Genomic DNA, 20,819 nt, shown 5'->3' with positions numbered 1-20,819 from the left:
ATTGCGTGCGAACAGCGCAGCTTATTGAATTCCGCCCCGGTTCCAAGTTCATATTTCTCTGGAACACAATAAAACGATGACAAAACATAATTCGCGTTCTAGTTTGAATAATTTTTTAATCCTCGACCACTTCCTTTCGTGCCTGCTACATAAATGTGAATATATGAGTGTACCAGCTAATGATTGATCATAATATAGGCAGCTCTTGCGCTTATCAAATAAGTACTATCATTGTGTGTTTACCGTGCAGTCGCATGTCCTTGCGGATGTTATGCATACTAATTAGCACTAGACCAATGGCGTTAGTTGATTGGGTCTAGGTTCTTCCCGTCTAAATTGTCAGCCTGCAAATTATATTGCCAGGAACTTATGTTGCCAGGAACAAGTAAGCTCACCTTTCTTTGGCTTGCAGGCAAACTTGGGCTCTGTATCGTAAATGTAATACTTGAGTTAGCGTTCCCACTAAGCAGACGATTCTTGAGCAAGGACTCCGTCGCAGTTGCGACGTAGGAGGACTCCCAAACTAATATGAACACGGTACTTACGAACGTTTGACTAATTACTCCGATAACACTTGAATTTAGTTGTTGTACCTATGTCTGTAGAAAGGTTTATGAATTTTACAAAAAAGGCATTGCTATTTACTAGACACTGTTTTAAAAATGCTGTTTTTTCCATTTTAAAGACATAATACATATGGAAGTAACTCAGGAATCTGAAAACGCATTGTTAATTTGAGCATAATGTAATTTAAATGAAATCTGCTGGATGAATTCATTTTCATTTTCTTAGATTAGTATTGCGAAGTATTTTATCAAACTCAAAACGCGTCCACGAAACGACATACATACATTACCCTAAAATATTCCAGTTCTGATGCGTTCCACAGCACGTTTTAATATTATTGCCATTCACGTTCGGTTTTGCTCTCTCCTTCAGTATTGTGCCGGCTTGTACATCGTTAGAGCGAGTAACCTTGGGAAATTCGGCATCGCTGCCTACGACGTCAACTACGACCAAGGCGTGAGCACCGTTCTGTTGTGTAATTCGACCATCAACAAAATCGGGAACTTTGCTCGAGTAGACTTTATGAGAAATATGACCGATGTCTTCCGAGACCCTAACATCGGCACCCTGGAACCCAAGAAGTGCTTGGACGCCCTTCAAAAGTAAGGTAGGTAGATCGTCATCGACGCATGAATGCTTCACGAAACCCGTTATTCTCCCGTTATGGAAAACTTCCAAGAATTGAAGAGGCTCTGAAAGAAGCATGAAATGCCTAGAGCGAGTGGTCGCTAACTTCGACTGCTAATATTTTGATGCGTCAATAGTGCTGTTACTAGCCCAGCTGAACCTGTCTTTGCCACTCCCTATTTAGACTCGAATGGCTTGCGAGAACGAGTATTCTCTGGTCAATGCTGGCGAGGGAAGTGGTAATCCAGACGAAAACCAAATTAAGGAAGGCGTATAAAAGGTTTGTGAATTCTTCCTATGGTTTGAATGTATTTGGGATCGCCAGGGCTGCGTTACGATTGCTGATACATGCCTCGTCATTTCAACTATTACACGAATGTCAGAACTACGAAGTGAATAATTTAGGAGATCACACATGCGGTTAGCAGCTCTGTATACATGACATCGTACATTAAAGGAACGCGCAAACCAGTTTTTTTACGAGACAGATATATTGTGGTATGCTCCATATTGAATAGGCAAAATGATTTTAGCCTGTGCACTAAGACTTGCTGCATACAATGAAGCAATGGGGCATTGCTGTTCCGTGCGCAAGGTAGCCTTGGCGATGTCCTTCCAACGTCACGTGTTGAGGGTACTATCGTCGAAGAAGCTGTGAAGCTAAAGAGCAGACAAACATTACTATCGCTCGGTCATATATATATATATATATATATATATATATATATATATATATATATATATATATATATATATATATATATATATATATATTGAAAGGGGGTTTATTGCAGCTCGTACGAGGGATCGCAAGTAGCTCTTGATCGCGAGTCCTAGCCGTTCGCATCAGCAGCCCGAGCTCGGGTCTCGCGCCGCAGCGGTGGCAGTCCGCACAGCGCCACATGCATGTTAGCCACTACAATTGCCCCCGCCGCGAAGAGGAGCCATCCTGGCGACCTAAGGTGATGACACGATAAGGGGGTCGTGGTACGGCTTCAGACGACTGACGTGAACCGTCTCGCGGCCACGGCGGCGTTTGTCCGAAGATGGCGTCACCGGTTCCACCACATAATTCACCGGCGATGTACACGCGACGATCCGGTACGGACCCTGATATTTTGGAGCAAGCTTTGGGCTAAGGCCTGGAGATTGGAAGGGCAGCTGAAGCCAGACGTGAGAGTCCACGGCGAAGGACTGTGTGGGCTGCCCGTTGTCGCGGCGATCTTTGTGGATACCTTGGGTATCCGACGTGAACAAGCGAGCCAGTTGGCGGCACTCTTCAGCATGGCGAGCAACTTCGGAAATAGGGGTGAATTCAGAGGCATCCGGATGATATGGTAGCATGGTGTCGAGGGTAGTGGATGGTTCACGTCCATAAAGAAGGAAAAATGGGGAGAAGCCTGTGGTAGCCTGAACGGCGGTGTTATACGCGTACGTCACAAAAGGGAGGACATTGTCCCAATTGGAATGATCAGACGCAACATACATGGTGAGCATGTCACCCAGAGTGCGGTTGAACCGTTCCGTGAGACCGTTAGTCTGTGGGTGATACGCCGTAGTGGTGCGGTGAATGGTGCGGCAAGCGGCGAGTAGCTCATTAATAACTTCGGACAAGAAGACACGGCCTCGGTCGCTGAGTAGTTCTCGCTGTGCGCCATGCCGTAAGATGAAATGCCGTAACATGAATGCGGCGACGTCGCGAGCAGCAGCCGAAGCAAGTGCAGCGGTTTCGGCATATCTTGTGAGGTGGTCTACTGCAACAATTATCCAACGATTTCCTTTAGCAGTGGATGGAAGAGGCCCATAGAGGTCAATGCCAATCCGATCAAAAGGACGTGCAGGACACGGCAAAGGTTGCAGAGGGCCAGTCGTATGAGGAGATGTCTTGCGTCGCTGACAGGCTACACATGACCGAATGTATTTGCGGACATAAGAATACATGCCGCGCCAGTAGTAGCGCTGACGGAGCCGCTCGTAGGTTTTCAGGACGCCAGCATGAGCTTGTTGGGGGTCGGCGTGGAAATACGTGCATATGTCGGAGCGCAAATGGCGAGGGATGACTAGCAGCCATTTGCGACCGTCCGGCTGATAGTTTCGGCGGTACAAGATGGCGTCCCGTAGCACGAAATGGGTGGCTTGGCGACGAAGGGCTCGAGGGCATGTAGCCTTTGAAGAACTGTGAAGAATGTCAATGAGAGACACAATCCACGGGTCTTTCCTTTGTTCAGACGGCATGTCAGTAACAGCAAGTGTAGCAACCGGGCACTCTACGGGTGAGGGTGGCGTTTCGTCGGATCTCATGGGTGATCGGGAGAGTGCATCGGCATCAGAATGTTGGCGCCCGGATCGATAGATGACGCGAATGTCAAATTCTTGGAGCCGAAGAGCCCAACGTCCAAGACGGCCTGACGGGTCTTTCAGTGACGCAAGCCAGCAGAGCGCGTGGTGGTCTGTCACAACATCGAACGGATGGCCATACAAGTAAGGGCGAAATTTGTTTAACGCCCAAACTATAGCCAAACATTCTTTTTCTGTGACAGAATAATTGGTTTCTGCCTTCGTCAGGGCACGACTCGCATATGCAACCACATATTCCGGAAAGCCAGGCTTGCGTTGCGCAAGGACGGCTCCAAGACCAACGCCACTGGCGTCTGTATGAACTTCGGTCGGTGCAGTCGGGTCATAGTGGCGTAGAACAGGTGGTGAGGTAAGCAGACGACGCAAAGTGGTGGAGGCTTGGTCACATGCCGGAGTCCAATCGCGAAGGTCACCTGGGCCAGCCAGGAGCTTCGTCAGAGGAGCGATGATGCAGGCAAAATTGCGTACAAAGCGTCGAAAATACGAGCAAAGGCCGATAAAACTTCGGAGCTCTTTCAGTGTAGTCGGCCGCGGAAATTCTGCGACAGCACGAAGGGAAGGACGCCGTCTTTGGAAACGACATGGCCAAGTATGGTCAGCTGTCGGGCGCCGAAGCGGCACTTTTTGAAGTTAAGTTGAAGGCCGGCGGTGGCAAGACAAGTAAGGACTTCGCGTAGACGAGAGAGGTGAGTGGTGAAATCAGGGGAAAAAACTACCACGTCGTCTAAATAACACAGGCACGTCTTCCATTTGAGGCCTCGCAGAATATTGTCCATCATTCTTTCGAATGTCGCGGGCGCATTGCAGAGGCCGAATGGCATTACTGTAAACTCATACAGGCCATCAGGCGTAATGAAAGCTGTTTTCGGGCGGTCGGATTCATCCACTGGCACTTGCCAATAGCCCGATCGCAAGTCCAAAGAAGAAAAGAATTCAGCACCATGTAGACAATCCAGGGCGTCATCTATGCGCGGTAGAGGATAGACATCTTTTCGTGTAATCTTGTTGAGGCGACGATAGTCCACACAGAAACGAATCGAGCCATTTTTTTTCTTAACGAGTACTACGGGCGATGACCAAGGGCTGCACGATGGCTTGATAACACCACGGTCAAGCATGTCTTCAACTTGCTCGGTGATGACACGACGCTCGGTGGATGACACGCGGTACGGACGCTGGCGTAATGGTGCGTGATGTCCCGTATCAATGTGGTGAGAGACGGTACTTGTGCGGCCTAACGATGCTTGGTTCCAGTCAAAAGACGCGTGAAACTCATTTAAAAGAGTAATTAGCCGCTCACGTTGTGCCGGCTCGAGGTCATCGGCAATGGAGCGACAAAAAACATCCGGGGGGACTCGGTTAGATGGCACATGGGGCGTCAGTGCTGTTACGTTGGCAGTATCGACGTCGTCGGCCATGGGGAAATGCACAATAGCGTCAGCGTCCACAGACTCGATGGTACCAATAGTCTCGCCACAGTGCAAAGCCAAAGTGTACGAATTTGGGTTAGAAATCAGTATTTCTGCAGCACCATGGTGAACCGTGAGGAGGGCGAAAGGCAACAATATAGGCTGGCGGCGAATGAAGACGGCAGCGGGTTTAAACATGACCGTCGCTTCGGCAAGCGATGCACATGAAAGAGGGACAAATACAGCACTGTGAGGAGGAAGGTCAGTATCTGAAGCTACACAGATCCTGCTAAGATCGTGAACTAGAAAGTCGCGAGATGGCAAATCGCACAGAACGGAGAACTGAACCTCAGCACGTGCACAGTCGATGACGGCATGATGGCGCGACAGAAAATCCCAACCGAGAATGACATCGTGGGAGCAACAAGTTAACACAAAGAAATCAATGGAATACAAAATGTCTCGAATCAGCACTCTGGCAGTGCACATAGCGACTGGCTGTACTTGTTGCGCACTGGCTGTTCTAAGCAATGGAATCGAAGGCTTCATGGTCACTTTCCGCGATGCACGACAAAGCTTCTCGCTAATCACGGATACAGCAGCACCTGTATCGACGAGCGCAAGGGATTTGATGCCATCAACGCACACTTCAATAACGTTAGCGGGGGAAAAACGAGGACTTTGATGTTCCGACGATGACGCAGTTCGTGCCTCAGGAACTGCGGAAATCAGTTTTCCGCCTCAGCAGTACTGGCACTGGGTCTACGACGCATGGGTGAGAGTGAGCGCCGACGAGGGGAAGGCGAGCGACGAGTGCCGTAGAGCTGTGACTGCGGTGCCGGTATGTCATCAGCAGCGTAGACTTCTGGTGGTGGTCGTGAAGGCATACGGAAAGGTCGGAAGTCGGAGCTGGGTCGTCGCGGGGTGCCCACGAAGGCCGGCAAGCGCCGGCGGCAGAAGCGCACTACATGACCCGGGGTACCGCAGGTATAGCATATTGGGCGGTTGTCAGCAGTGCGCCAAGGATTTGGACCCTGCTGCTGTGCACTGAAAAAGGGATCCGCCGGCTGGCGAGGCGAAGGCGGAGGAGAGAACACCGGCGGGCGAGGCGCTGAAGGCGGAGGAGAGAACCCCTGTAGACGAGGCGCCCGCGCAACGGCTTCAGCATACGTCAGAGGCGCGGCCACGGGAGCCGGCTGACACGGAGGTGGAAGAGCTTCGGTCACTTGCTCTTGAATTATCTGTCGGAGCGCTGGAGCCAAACATTGAGAAGGCTTCTCCGTGGTCGGCAAAATCGAGAGCTGTCGTGCGACCTCCTCGCGCACAAATTCTTTTATTTGCGTCAGCAAAGTTGTGTGGTTGTCGCCAATAATTAATGCTGCTAGCGAATCTTCCGTAGGCGGTGGGCGCCGAGCTAAGATGCGTTGTTTCCGTAGCTCGTCAAAACTTTGGCACAAATTGATAACTTCGGCCACGGTACGCGGATCCTTCGCTAACAACATCTGAAAGGCGTCCTCATCAATGCCTTTCATAATGTGTTTTATCTTGTCCTGTTCTGACATTGACGGATTCACGCGCTTACACAGGTCAATGACATCTTCGATGTAACTTGTGAAAGTTTCACCGTGATGTTGCGCACGCCCCCGTAAGCGTTGTTCTGCGCGAAGCTTGCGCACAGCGGGGCGCCCGAACACTTCAGCGAAACTTGTTTTGAATGTGCTCCATGTTGCGAAATCGTGTTCGTGGTTTCGGAACCAGAGGTTCGCGACGCCGGTTAAGTAAAACAACACGTTGTGCAACTTGGTGACGTCGTCCCACTTGTTATGTTGGCTCACCCGTTCGTAAGATGACAACCAATCCTCCACGTCATGATCATCGGTGCCGCTAAAGATGGCAGGATCACGCTGGCGCAACACACCGGAAACGATGACCGCCGGAGGCTGTGGTGCATGTTCCTGGGTGGTTTCGTCAGGCATGGTCGCAGCAGTCGGTAGCGTCCGGCTTCGGAGTTCCAGTTTCCGAGGTCGACCCAGCACCTCCACTAAATGAAAGGGGGTTTATTGCAGCTCGTACGAGGGATCGCAAGTAGCTCTTGATCGCGAGTCCTAGCCGTTCGCATCAGCAGCCTGAGCTCGGGTCTCGCGCCGCAGCGGTGGCAGTCCGCACAGCGCCACATGCATGTTACCCACTACAATATATACATATATGTGTATATGTATATACATATGAACGAGAAGGAAGGGGGTTATTACTACGTGTATTACTTAACGAGGGTCTTGAATCCGGCAACATTGATGCCTTCAGGTAGCATAAGAGGGTTTATTGACCAGTTGCCTTCACCAATAAAGATCACGCTCTCGTGGCGCCTGCGGCAACAAGGACGTTCCACATCCGCCGCCAAGGTCTGTGAGTGGTGGCGCTGGCTAACACTCCCAGGGTTTACTAGTACACACAAATACCCAAGAAAGTGGATGTGGTAACGGCGCCCCGGTAGCTCAGTTGGTAGAGCATCGTATGTGAAATGCAAAGGTTGTGGGATCCTTCCCCACCTGCGGCGAGTTGTTTTTTCATCCACTTTCCTTTCCAATTATTCACTGTCTTCATTTCATTTATGAAGGATAAGTAATTTTTGCTATTTTGTCCTTGGTGTCAGTGTTTTTGGCTTCTTATGATATGACTATATATATATATATATATATATATATATATAGTCATATCATGAGAAGCCAACAAAGACATCATGGCCAACGTCGGGGAAATTACTTGTACTCCCTACTTTTATGAAAGTGAACGCGGTTCTACAGCGGGAGTGTAGGCACTGCAGCGCAGCTCTTTCACGCCGACTTGGCCGTCACTGTTGACGCAGCTCGAAGAGGCCTGTTGACGCTTAATTGGATCGCCGGGTATGGGCCACTCTGTCTGCGCAGGTATTCAATGGAGCTCTTTGATGCCAACTTGTGTCACTAGGTATGTGCCAGTAAGTGTGTGTCGCTCTTCAGTGAAGATATTTGATGCCTACTTGAGGAAGTAGGCTTGTGCCGCTAGGAACGTGCCCCTCGACAATGACAAAAGAGATGCCCTAAATTTCTGCAACGCTCAGCGGAATGGTCCTCGTCTCGGAGGCCAGGCGGAGGCTTTTAAGCAGTGCCACTACTTGACGCCATAGAGTTTCATACAATAATTGTTAGAGGGAAGACTGGGGCCAGTGTCTATGGGAGGTATTAGATGCTGGATTGCGCACCATTTGGACGACACACACAGAAGAGAAACACAAACCACAGAGCGCTACTTGCAACTATCGTTTTATTCCCTTGGCAATGGAATAAATAATGGAAGGTACTCGGGGGGGTAACGACGAAAACAAAAAGATTTTTACAAACATGGCCATCCACCAATGCCAAGCCAGCTTTGTCATGTGATCATTTTTGACACCGCAAAAAAGGAAGCACGATACAAAATTCCATTTTGTATAGAATTTTGTGTACAAAATTCCATTTTGTAATTCTGTATCTTCCAGTATTTATTCCATTGAGAAGGGAATAAACGATAGTTGCAAGTAGCGCTCTGTGGTGTGTGCTTATCTTCTGTGTGTGTCGTCCAAATGGTGCGCAATCGATCCTCTAATATGCTATACCAATACGCCGAGTCTTGAACCTTGGCTATTGGAGCTGCAATGGAAGCGGTTGGCCCAGCATGGTATATTCGAGAAGTACACGGATTTGTCTAAACTTCGTCTTTCTGGCCTGAAACGGCTTCGTGTCTTTGTAAGCGCGTCATTTTCACCGAAGAGTGTACTGGCATTCTTATAACCCATTCGAGGACATCTCCTGGGCCTCCACAATTTGACATGCAGTAAATCGGTACAGGGAGCATAGTGTCATTTAGGCACCTGAAAAACGTCAGTTGGTGGGGCCATATCGCCCGATAAGCCTTACCAACGTCGATTATACGGCATTTATGAGGGTGTTGGCCAGCGATTGCAAGGAGTGATAACGAGGCTGTTTGGCATGCATCAGACCTGTGGTATAAAGGGTAGAAGAATCGCCACGAACATACACGTAGCTCGAAGTGTGCTAGAATGTTGTGACGTATTTGGCGAGCGAGTGACTATGATGCAACTAGATTTCGCTAAAGCCTTCGACCGTGTTTCAGACGATGTTCTCTTCCCCATATTAGAGCATTCCAAAATACGAAGCGTATTAACAGATGGTGTCAGGATGGCGTATGCTAACCGCTCAACTCGGGTTATTATAAATGCGGACCTGACAGACAGCGTGCAAGTGCTGTCTTCTGTGAGGCAGGGATGTCCGCTGTCGCCCCTGCTATTCGCGACTTACCTTGAGCCTTTGTGCAAGGCCATCCAAAAACAGTTAACGAATAACTGGCTTCAGATTACAGCCAACACAGGTGAAACTATTGGCGTATGTCGATGACATCGCCATATTCTGTTTAAATAGAGAGAGTATGTGCGAGGCCGTGGCGGTAGTTGATAGTTGATGGCAAAGGCTTCTCCCTTGGCGGTAGTTGAAACCTTCTGCAAATGCACCGGGGCGCACATAAACTTGGAGATGACTTATGGGATTTGGCATGGTGAATGGGAAGAAACGCCAGGCTACTTCGCTCGACTTCGTTGGTAAACCACTGCAACAACGTATATAGGTGGGTCTAGCACTACGCTTTCCCTTTGGCATAACAGGCTTCGCACCGTTGAACGATGCGTGTCTACCCAAGCCTAACCACAGTCGTGTCTCGCCACCGACCTAAGCACAGCCATCATACCTGGCTAAACAATGATTGTATAAATAATAATAATAATAATAATAATAATAATAATAATAATAATAATAATCTTTATTACAAATAATTAAATTGTACATATAAATTTGCTAGGTCTGCCGAAGCCTTCTGTGGGCTTGTATGGCAGAAACCTGGCAGTCAGGGCAATGCATTATGTACCTTATTACAGACAAACCAAATGTCAAAAAGAAAAAAAAAATAGAAAAAACGTATCACAGGTGTTTCAGGTAAACATGCCCAGTAAACAATACTTAATGTTCAAATGAAAACACGTAGCACTCAACAACCATGAAAATTGAGCAAACAAAGCACAATAAGTAAACAAACTTACAACCTATCGAGAACGAAAAAAAAAAAAACAAAAACAAATCGTGAAAACAGCGGAATCAGTCTGACATTCATTTCGGTTAAGATCACACTACAACAACAGAGACTTTATACATGTGAAATCTATTGTATCATTGCCTTGAGGGCCTTTTTTAATCCCGACAAAGTTGTCTGATCCAGTACAGCACTGGGAAGGTTATTAAACAGGTGGGGGATATAGTACCTTCTTTGTCCTTTTCCATAACGAGTTCTTGTTCGAGGAACTACATATCTGGGATGACTACGCAAAGCAACACTTTTATGGACAGGTTCTCGGAAAGTATTGCTCCAGAAATAACGCATCACAATTGTTGAACGAAACAGAGACTCGAAATCGGGCATTTCTAGATCTCGAAATAAGTTATCTGTGGTTTGGTTGTACGCGACACTTTTTAGTATGCTTTTTAATAGGTTGTCAATTTTATGTTTCCAAAATCCGCTGCAACTAAAAAAACAGGGAATGCCGTACCTTATATGCGAGTAGCCTAAAGCTTGCACTATCACTTTTTTAACCTTGGTAGGTGCATAACTCCTTATACGGTAAAGGACACATGCAACATTACGTAATCGCGCACAAATTTGAGCCATTTGAATATTCCAAGATAAGTCAGTCTCAAAGTATACTCCAAGGTACTTGACACTATCCGCATATTGTACTGGGGCACAAACACAGTCTAAGCAATCAGAACCGTGAAGGAAAACATGTTGAGTTGTTACTAGAGCCTTCAACGGATTTCTAAAACATACTAATCGAGTTTTCTTAGCACTTACTTTTATACGGTTTTTTTTAAACCAGTTCATCACATTTTTTATGTCTCTTTGAAGTAAAGCGACAGCTGCTTCGTACTGCATGTGTTTAGATACAAGCAACGTATCATCTGCATACTGGAAAATCGTACATGAAGTTGTTACCTGTGCCAAGTCACAAACGTACAAATTAAAAAGAAGCGGAGACAAAACGGAATCCTGTGGAACCCCTGCGCTAAGAAACCGCAAAGAACTCTTTTGGTCGCCAATACATACGATCTGGGACCGATTTAACAGATAATTTTGTATAAAGGCATGGAAATGCCCCCGAAAACCGTAATTATGTAGTTTAGCACATAGAATACTGTGGCTTACCGAATCAAAAGCTTTTGATATATCTAAAAAAAGCCCACAGGCTACCTGGTTAAGTTCAAATGTTTGATATAGAAGATCCGACAGTTCTTCAAAAAGCGCATGCGTGCTTCTACCAGACACGAAGCCATACTGGGAAGTTGATAAGATGGTATGTTTTGTAACGAACCCCTCAATCGTTTCAAGCACGTGTCTTTCCAACAGTTGCGCTAAGAAAGGAAGAACAGAGATCGGGCGATAGTTCTCTGGCTTCGAAGCATCTCCGCCTTTAAATATCGGTATCACACGGGCTCTCTTTAGTGCATCTGGTATTATGCAAGTATCAAGGATTCTATTAAAGATAAAAAGAAGCGGATCGGCCAGGACTCTGACGTTGCGACATATGTCTTCTGCTGTTATGCCATCAAGTCCGACAGCACGGCTTTTTCTAGATCGATGCAACAATCGATACAAATCTTCTTTATTTATTGGTGGAAGAAATGCCGAATCTTGTATTGAACGAAGACCACCATTGAGACCAATGGGATCATTGGGTCCATCATTATCAGCGCAAACCGAAGAAAAGAAATCATTGAAGCTGTCCGCCAGATTTTGATTGATAGAACCGAATTTTTTTGTTAACGGGTCCAAATGCGTACCTGCATAAGAGCCTCTAAGCTCATTTACCACGGACCACATTTTAGCGGGTTTATAACGCGAGGAAAAAAATTTATTACGATAGTAGTTCCTCTTAGAACAGCGCATCAATGCTGTAACTTTGTTCCGGGCTTCTCGATAGAGACATTTGAGTGTTGCGTCATTAGGGTGCTGTCGACACCGCTTCTATAAGTTTTCCTTTTCTTCAGTAGCTTTTATTATCCGATTGCTCAGCCAGTACAGGTGTGGTCTTCGTTTTCGAACCAAGACTGTTTTTCTACATGCCTTCTTTAAATCGGAAATCACCGCTATAAAATTATTATATACACTGTTCGGACAGCTATTCGTTAGCATTGCGTTCCAGTCATACTGGGAAACTAGTCGGTCGAAATTGAAGCAATCAAATATTTCAATATATTGAGATTCTTTACTTTGGGATTGCTGAGAACTTGGGAATGAAAGCTGGCATCCTATAAAATAGTGATCTGCCAGCTTTTTCGTCACTCGGACGGAAGTGATATTAGAAAAATCTATTGAACGGACCATCACGTGGTCAATACAGGAAGTTACAACACGAGACAAAAGAAGCTCCTCTCGTGTAGCCTCGTTAATAACCGATTCAATGCCATAGTCAGCTAAGATGTTCAAGTAATTGGTGGCCATGGCTTTCTCCAAGTTTAATATGTCTATGTTAATGTCTCCAACGAGACAAACGTTCGAATTAGGAGGTAGACAACCGAGATTTTGCTTTAGTTCATTCAAAAATGTTTGCACATGTTCGGAGGGGGGACGATAAATCGCAGCCAACAACAAAGCCACATTAGAATTTTCCAAGCGAAAGGCGAGGCTTTCCGCCCCCGTAAAAGTAAACGTCGTAGTTGTAGTTACCCATTTAGACTTGATGAATACTGCTATTCCACCACCTCTCCTGGCCGTTCTCGTAAAAAAGTATTCTTGGTAATTCGGTAGACGAAACTGCGACAACATATCATCTTGAACATTTATCTCCGACAGTACAAATGCATCCACTAAGGCCATGACGTCAGCAACATCGACAAGAAACTGATCCCAGTATTTTCTTATGCTTCTTATGTTTATGTGAACGACTGAAAAAGAAGGTTTGCCACAGTCTTCGAGAATAGATCCCAAAGAACCGAAGTCTGGGAGAGAAATATAGTTTATCGCCATGAGTTTAAAGCATCTTATCGATGTCTGTGACCGAGGCAATCCTGATGACAGGGCCTCCGTCTTCCTTTCGTGCAAAGATCTTTGCATTCCTTACCCAGACAAACTTATAGCTGTTTTGTTTGCCTTTAGACCGAGTTTTCCAAAAAAGTTCCTTAGTAGCTTGGGTGAGGTTTTCATTGAGATACATAGCAGGTACATTTCCCGTCTGTGCCAAGGCACGAAGTTTGCCACGAGCAGCCAGCCAAGTGTCCCGCAAAAATGGGGACGAGAATCTAATGAGCACGATAGGCGTTTTATCTTTTCTGGCAGGTAAACGGTGGATCGCAACTATGTCGCGGGGTTCAAAATCTATTATTTCCAGCTTCTGTGCGAGATCCGCGATAGCAGTTCGCAAGTTTTCTCCCGATGAAAATGGAAGCCCGTGTAGCTCAAGGTTCGAGAGTCTGTTGTACTGCTCACAGCCATTAATATCAGCCCGCAACTGAACAATCTCAGTGGATTGGGTATTCACCGTTTCCGTCAGTGCCACAACTTGAGTTTCTAGGCTTTTCAAGGCCGAATCAGACTTTTTTGTCTGTATCGCAACAGTGTCATAGGCCGAAGACAAAAACTGTACAGAGTTCTGCAGCTCAACTACAGTCTCTTTCACTGATATCACTTCATCTATTTTTGGTTTGAGAGCTAGGAGCTCGTCGAGCTTTTCTCGGAGAGGCAAAAGAACAACCATCATGTCCTTAATACCCCTTAGTTCTTCTCTGAAAGCATTTAATTCCTTTGCGAAAGAGCCAGTATCATCAGCCACTGCAGTTACTTGAGGTATAACGGCTGTCATTAAGCTGTTATCGCTTGCAGGTGTTCTGCATTGCTTACATTTCCAGGCCTCTCTTTTTGCCACGCCCATTGACGCAAACGTATTTTCAGCCACACCCGAACAGTTTTTGCCAAGGTGATAGCCTAGTTTGCAATCCACACATGTTAGGAATCTGCCATCACCTGGCAGCTTCTCCGAGCACGATTGACATTTGGTTCGGTCAGGCATGGTCACCCACAAAAAAAAAAAAAAATAGAATGACAAGGCTGAATATACTGTTCGCTAAATACCTATCACATCAGCACAATGTTCAACACAATAAAGCACAACATACTTATAGCATCAGCACAAGGTTCAACATAACTTGTCAGCAGTCGGCAGCACTGGCAAACAAATATGCTCTTAAAATTAATGGCCCACCTGCCAAGACAAACGTGGCGATGAGTATTCGGCGACAGCTTCGCCACCGACTGCGGAGCACTGTTGATTCGGAGCGTCTTTTATGGTCCGATGGGAGATCCAGGCGCCACGGTTCGGTGCGATGTGGAAGCTGGCAGCGGCCACTTTGGACAGCAGCTTAGCGGGCTATCAGAAACGACGCCCAAACTTTCCAGCTGAATGCTCGGGTCATGCCTGGGACGAAGAATGGCGCAGCCGCAGAAGCTTGTTCCAGGTTAGTTCACAGCGACCAAAGCAGCACCTGCCAAGACAAACGTGGCGATGAGTATTCGGCGACAGCTTAATAATAATAATAACAATAATAATAATAATAATAATAATAATAATAATAATAATATTTAGCCTATTTTATGTTTACTGAAGGACGAAAGCCCCCCCCCCCCCTCTCTGTAACTTCCGATTACTCCTGTCCTGAACCTGGCGATTCCAGCTAGCGCCGGCGAATTTCTTAATTTCATCAACCCACCTAATTTTCTGCCGTCCTAGACTCCACTTCCCTTCTCCCGGCACCCATATTGTAACCCCAATGGCCCAACGATTATCTAACCTACGCATTACATGACCTGCCCAGCTCCATTTTTTTTTCTCTTAATGTCAATTAGAATATCGGCTATCCCAGTTTGCTGTCTGATCCAAAACGCTCTCTTCCTGTCTACTAACACTACGCCTAACATTCTTCGTTCCATCGCTCTTTGTGCGGTCGTTCACTTGTTTTCGAGCTTCTTTGTCAGTCTCCAAGCTTCTGCCCCATATGTCAGCACCGGTAGAATGCATTGTTTGTACACGTTTCTTTTTAACGATAATGGTGATCTTCCAGTCACGATCTGACAATGTCTGCCGAATGCGCTCCAGCTCATTCTTATTCTTTTGTAAATTTCCTTCTCATGATCAGGGTCGCCTGTGAGTAATTGACCTAGGTAAACGTACTCCTTCACAGACTCTGTAGAGGCTGACTGGCGATCGTGAGCTCTTGTTCTATTGTCCGGCTATTGATCATTATCTTTGTATTCTGCATTTTAATATTCAAACCCACTCTTATACTCTCTCTGTTAAGGACCTCAATCACTTATTGGAATTTGTCTCCAGTGTTGCTGAATAGGACAATGCCATCTGCAAATCCAAGGTTGCTGAAATATTCGCCGTTGATTGTTGCTTCTAAGCCTTCGCAGTTTAATGGCTTCAATACTTCTTCCAAGCACGCAGTGAACAGCATTGGAGAGATTGTGTCTCCTTGTCTCACCACCCCTTTTTTTATAGGTATCTTCCTACTCTTCTTGTGGAGAAATAAGGTAGCTGTGGAATCTCTGTAGATACTTTCCAACATACTTTCGTGGGCATCATGTACTTCTTGATTACGTAATGCGTCTATGACTGCTGGTTCTCGACCTAACCAAGCGTCTTTTCGTTATCTATGAAAGCCATATATAAAGGCTGATTGTGCTCTGCGGACTGCTCGATTACCTGGTTGATGACATGCATGCGATCCATTCTAGAGTATCCCTTCTTGAAACCTGCCTGTTCACTTGCTTGACTGAAGTCGAATGTTTCCCTTATTCCGTTAGAGATTATCTTGGTAAATATTTTATATAACATTGGAAGTAAGCTAATGGGCCAATTATATTTCAATTCATTGCCGTCTCCATTTTTGCAGATTAGTATAACATTGGCATTCATCCAGTTATTTGGGACCCTTGAAGTCGATAGACAGTTCATATAAAGGGCCGCTAATTTGTGAAACATTATGTCTCCACCACTTTTAAATAAATCGATTGGTAGTGCATCTTCTCCTGCAGATTTCCCCCGTTTTAAGTGTTACAAGACCCTTCTAACTTCACCACTAGTTATAGAAGGAGCCTCTGTAATCTGCTCATTACTACTACAAATGGAGGTATCGTGGCTGATTTGGGTACTGTAAAGGTCAGTATAGAATTCTTCCGCGGCATTTACAATATCTTCGAGATTGCTGATGATATTACCCTGCATTAATTTCCGTGGATAGTTCTTGGTTTGCCCGATGCGTAGTTTCCTTGTTATTGTTTCAGGCTGTGTCCATTTTTACTGCTTCCGCCGTCGTTCTGACGTTATAATTTCGAACATCTCTTATTTCCTGCTTATTAATTAGTTTTGACATTTTCGCGAATTCTGTCTGATCTCTTGAGTTGGACACTTTCATTCTTTGTCTTTTCTTATTAGATCGTTTGTTACTTGGGAGATCTTACCTACTGATCGCCTTGGTGCCTTACCTCCCACTTCAAATGCTGCTTCTAAAGCCAGCTTAGTTACGGTTTCATTCATTGCCTCTATGTCATCTTCATCTCTCGGTTCTAAGGCAGTATATTCCTTTGCAAGTGCCAATCTGAATGGGTCTGCTTTTACCCTTACTGCATCTAGGTGGGCCTGTTTATTCTAAGCCAATTTTACTCTCTCTCTCTCTCTTCAAATTGAGGTGAATCCTTGCACTCACTAACCTATGATCCCTTTACCCTAACGACCAACGAAGCTGTGTATAGTGATGGATATATTGATTTAATATATGATGGATACTGTATCGATTTAATAAAGACACATACACGTGGCTTCGTGATTCTACCATTCTTTATCACATTTTGTTACCATAGTGATCATCGCTTTATGGTCACTATGGTAGACGGTCATGGGCTGAACGACGATGCCGGAAATATTTTTAGCAAGCGTAAACTCTTTACGTGACCGATAGCGTGTGGTTGGTGCGTTGACATGTGTGTAGCATTGAATGCCGAACCCAGCCTCCTCGCGGTATTCGGGGTCCCGACGGGTATCGCGCACACGCTTGGCAATTGGCGGCCCGCTCGTCGTCGGCGGTCTCCTTTCCGCCACCGCCGGGGCCGATTCCTCTTTGTGTTCGCAAAGGCGATCTTCACGGTCACTCTGTGGTCGGACGGAAGGCGGCTGCGCTACCGTTCAGGCTGCCGGGCACCTTCGCGCCCATTCCAGCGTTGCTCTTGTAGCACCCATTGCAATCCAGCGTCCCTCTTGTAGCGCCCATTGCATTCCAGCGTTGCTCTTGTAGCGCCCATTGCAATCCAGCGTCCCTCTTGTAGCGCCCATTGCATTCCAGCGTTGCTCTTGTAGCGCCCATTGCAATCCAGCGTCCCTCTTGTAGCGCCCATTGCATTCCAGCGTTGCTCTTGTAGCGCCCATTGCATTCCAGCGTCCCTCTTGTAGCGCCCATTGCATTCCAGCGTTGCTCTTGTAGCGCCCATTGCAATCCAGCGTCCCTCTTATAGCGCCCATTGCATTCCAGCGTTGCTCTTGTAGCGCCCATTGCATTCCAGCGTCGCTCTTGTAGCGCCCATTGCATTCCAGCGTCGCTCTTGTAGCGCCCATTGCATTCCAGCGTCGCTCTTGTAGCGCCCATTGCATTCCAGCGTCGCTCTTGTAGGGTACGCTAGCGTTCCTCGGTGCGCACAATACGCGTCCTACCCATAGCACGGCCGGAACTCAACGGCTGATAAAGTCGTTAGGCGATGTTGAGGTCACAGTAAAGAGGCGCACACACAACGTCGGACTACAAACGCGCCCTTATATAGTCCGACGTTATCGGTGCGCCGGCGAGCGTTGCTCGACGCCGGGCGCGTCGAAGTGCTGGACAGCAATATCGATTTCTTGCTCTACGCGAACCTCTTCTACGCACGCAGCAAAAACTGAAGCCTAGCCATATGCAACTTCGCTGTGAAACTAATGAGTAAAGGAGGAGGCTGCGGTTGCGGCTGAAGACGACGATGTGCGAGCTTTTTGCAGTAGTTTTCCTTAAAGAAGGACTCGCAACACTACTCAGTCAAGCAGGCACACCGTATCAACTTCTGTCTTAGCTATAAACATGTGTGAGTCACCTTGTAACGCGACCCGAAGAAGCACCCAAGTAATGCCTAAGCAAACGAATATATGAAAGTAAGGATAACCCAAGTACTGCGAAAAGAGCGAGAAAGCCAGTTTAGGACGCGGTCGAACATAGCCGTAGGTGAAGTTAACACTGCAGATATATATATATATATATATATATATATATATATATATATATATGAACAACAGGGAACCTTTAAGTAGAATTTATAAGCGAAGGAAAACAGCCTAGGAACTTTGTGAACTGTATCGACGCACAGTATCGTTTTCTGAGAACCTGGGAAAATAAAGGTGCGGCTACTGCAAGGACCTCTATTTGATGTTCGAACTTTTTATACAGCATCGCATGAGTATATTGTATTGAGATGGCTGTTGTGGTGTTACATCTGCCAATGATGTATATCGGCAATGGTACAAAACAGCGTGCATTTATTTTCCTTTCAGGTCGCCACGCCGACTGGCCAATGCACTACGCTTTCGCCACCTGTGCCGCCGAGTGGAACATGATATTTTGTTTGACGCTCCTTGGTATCATATTGAACTGTTATTAGGACGTCCGACGCCAGAGTGCGGCTCGTTCTGTGTACTCATGGCACAGTTCGGACTCACTTCCGGCTCGGATTTCAGTGATTGCGCAATGGGACAGACATTTGAAATCACCTTTTGTTTATTTTGTTCTCGTTTTGTTAGCGCTTGCAGGACTTATTGGTGGATCGTATTTTCACGTATGCGTTCCTTTTTTGCATGCGTTGTCTGCGGCATTTGCGATGCACTTTGGTGTACGTGTCGCGCATCCGTTTCTTTTATGCCAGATTTAGCGCTGGTTTGTTGTATCTGAAATAACTACAATTTTGTTTCTTAAGTAACCTGTTACACCAACCACGTATAGGCTGATGTGAAGTTTTTGTGCAAATGGCCTTTGGTTTACGCAGAATTTTACTTATTCTATCACGTTTCTGTCGCCCTTTCACTTAACCTACACTTGTGCACTTTCAAGTGAGACCAAACTGCTGTTTTCTTTTGAAAGCACTGCTATATTTTTTGCAGGTTCCGAGCTCTTTCTTCTTTTTTTTCATTATTCAATACTGCAAGGCTTGTACAGATCCAAGCAGGGTGGGTTAAATCGCAACAAAACAATAATGACAAAGTTAAAAAAAAGACATCAAAGTGTGGCGAAAGGCAATAAAGAATGATTCTAGTAGGTTACAGTGCGAGGAAAAAATGAAAACCAGAATAAATCTGTTCGCGCAAAATACAGGGTCAGGGAATTGGGATGATGGTTATTACGTAATAACTTTAATACTCTACGTAATAACTCGCGGTATTACGCAGAGTGATAAACATACTACGCAGATCGTGCTTCACAAGCAATGAGCAGCGGCGTCTATTCGTGATTAATTTTAGGCTTGAACAAGTGTGAATGATGGGCTGAGGCGAAGAGTTCGGTAACGTGGACGTGGGTCTATTGCCAGGCTTAAATTCTTTCGACTATAAAACAATTTACAGCAACCGTAGCATTATTTCATGGTGGTGACCTCAATCTTCTGGAGAGCTCTTGCGCAATGCAGACAACTCCGCCCTCGTCCACTTCAAATATCCCTGTTGTTGCCTCCGAAGTACGCACACACGCCGCCACTCTCGAAGTCTCTCTGGGGCGAAAAATCCCGAATAAATTTCGTTAACGTCATTACTTGTCACAAAACGTTTAGCTTCGAACGTTCATATGTAGCGAAGGTAGGCAACTGACTCGTCGGCATGGTCCCTAATGAGTGCACGCATTTCTAATACGCAAGCGTGACCCTGAGTGCGGTGCGGTGACAGACGTCTGGATACCACAACAAACAAAATTAGCTAGTTTAGATACAACAAACCTTCTTTTAAAGTAGATGGTGCCTCTGCATTTTATTCCGGCGTTTCGCAGTAGAACAACGAGCACAAAGAACTCTAGCATGCCAGCATTAGACTAGATTCAGGCGAAGTTAGCATTGTAACACATCCACAGCTAGTCACGAGTGGTATTTTTCGATGCATTTACATTGTGCCACCGCTGTGAGTAAACTAACCAGGAAGCACCCTTAGTGATATTACTATTGTCATTTATGCATACTGACCTTACAATATTGATTCAAACCATAGAACGGCGGCTTCGAACTGTTCTACGAGCTGCAGTAATATTTTACTTCTATATTTGGATGGGATGTAAGTATATGCAAGAGCGCATTCTAACTATAAACCAGCTCTCACACAGTATCGGACGAAGGACCAAATTTTTACGCGCAAGCATACATGCCCCGTCTGTGAAATCGGCGAGATTAAGTCGGAAGCCGCCGAGCTGGGAGAGGGAAGCGAGCGCCGCACGGACGGGAAAAAATTTATTAAGAAAAATAACTGCGAGGTTGCTAGCCCGGGATCAGGCCACACGGGCATTACGTGCGGTGAGGCATAGACTTTCCGCCGTAGCCCGGGCCCGCTCGGTTGCCCATAGTGGGTCGCGTAGATCTGAGCTACCTAGAGCACTTAGCCATCTCTCCCGGAGAAAGTCCCGTTCTATGTTGTCCTCTACGTATATTTCTCTGATCTCTGTGCATTTGCATAAGATG

The 20,819-nt window shown here is 46.2% G+C and overlaps 1 long non-coding RNA gene across 1 annotated transcript in view; it reads left to right on the top strand.

Annotated features, from left to right (window-relative positions):
• Positions 1–19,174, top strand: part of LOC140212923 (uncharacterized) — a 37,963-nt gene extending 18,789 nt beyond the window's left edge. The window contains exons 2-3 of the long non-coding RNA XR_011889903.1: positions 940–1,174; positions 18,664–19,174. This is a non-coding gene — a long non-coding RNA (uncharacterized lncRNA). The remainder of the gene's footprint in view (positions 1–939; positions 1,175–18,663) is intronic.
• Positions 19,175–20,819: the final 1,645 nt, after the last annotated feature.

The sequence above is a fragment of the Dermacentor andersoni genome, chromosome 8 (assembly GCF_023375885.2).
Source record: "Dermacentor andersoni chromosome 8, qqDerAnde1_hic_scaffold, whole genome shotgun sequence".
Taxonomy (NCBI): Eukaryota; Metazoa; Arthropoda; class Arachnida; order Ixodida; family Ixodidae; genus Dermacentor; species Dermacentor andersoni.
This window is presented reverse-complemented; position numbering and strand designations above follow the sequence as displayed.